The sequence below is a fragment of the Sinocyclocheilus rhinocerous genome, unplaced genomic scaffold (assembly GCF_001515625.1).
Source record: "Sinocyclocheilus rhinocerous isolate Xijiao unplaced genomic scaffold, SAMN03320098_v1.1 scaffold2726, whole genome shotgun sequence".
NCBI classification, from domain to species: domain Eukaryota; kingdom Metazoa; phylum Chordata; class Actinopteri; order Cypriniformes; family Cyprinidae; genus Sinocyclocheilus; species Sinocyclocheilus rhinocerous.
The window spans coordinates 144,431-145,885 of record NW_015637150.1 but is presented as its reverse complement, the minus strand read 5'-3'; positions in this window follow the sequence as shown (position 1 = coordinate 145,885).

Genomic DNA, 1,455 nt, shown 5'->3' with positions numbered 1-1,455 from the left:
GAGCAGAGACCCATGGTAGAGACTGGGACCTAGGAAAAACTGAGACACAAGTGACAGACAGAGCATATACAGTCTCAAAGACCGAGGCCGGGAGTGCAAAAAGTTCATCAATAGTCTCCCTGGTGACCACTGAACGGGCAGACAGTTCATAAACAGGCTCACTGACCGAAACTTGACAGGCAGACAGTTCAAAAACAGGTTTGTTAACTGAGACCAGATAAGCAGACAATTCAAAACAGGGTGTGTTGGCAGAGATAGGGTGAACAGACTGTTCATAACCAAGAGTAGTGACTGGAACTGAACTGACAAACAACTCATGAACTGATACTGGGCAGGCAGATAGTAAGACATCAGAATTGTCAGTGGGGTGGAAACAGACAGGTGAATTAACGTCAGGTTCATTGAGGGAAACGGGACTGGCAGATAATTCAGACACAAATTCATGGACAGATTCTGGATAAACTGACAGTTCATGATCAGACTCATTGACAGAAACTGGCAAAACAGTTTTCAAAATCAGACTCAATAGCAGCATTTAGACGGACAGACAGTTCACAATCAGCCTCTATGGCTGGGTCAGAACAGGACGATAGTTCATAGACGGCCTCCATAGCCGTGATAGGACAGTCATGAAGTTCGCAGACCGCGTCCTTGGTTGTGACAGACAGGACTGAGAGTTCACAGGTAGCATCCTCGGCTGGTTCGGGACAGGAGAAAAGTTCATAAGCGGCCTCCGTGGCCGATTCAGGGCTGGACGAAAGTTCACAGACAGCCTCTGCGGCTGGGTTGAGACAGGACGATGGTTCACAGATGGCCTTCGTGGCCGGTTCAGGACAAGACGAGAGTTCATCAACGGCCTCTGCAGCCGGGTTGACAAAGGACGAGAGTTCAGTAACTATGACAGGCATGAACAATAAACATATAGAAGAATGTTTTGTGAAAAAATTATAAGCTGCATTAAAACAAAACAAAACAATGTACATAATTACTTCTCTTTTATTTACACATGTGAATATGCAAAACAAAAATACAAAATTTACAGAAAGTACTCAGGCTCATTTACAAATAAATTTAACACTACATAAACACTCCAAAAATGAATAATGTATACAACTTATTCATTTCATTTTGAATTTACATCACACATTTTTTTTTTTACAGAAATTAGTTTGTTTCATTGACAATGCGACATTTAAAAAAAGATATTGAAAAATTGTAATGTACCCATTTTTTCCACTGTTTTCTCTTAGCTAATAGAGAATGGCTAATAATGTATTTGTTAAGCATTCTCTCAAGAAGAAAAAACAGTCCCTCCATTCTCTCCCTGCTCTCCTGTGCTCTTCTCTCCTCTGTCTCTCTCTGGAGTTTGATGTCCTCTCTGAGTAGCTCCACCAGCTTCCACTCACTCCCTCACCTGTCCCAGGACGCTTGCAATCCTAAGGCAGAGCAAATAAA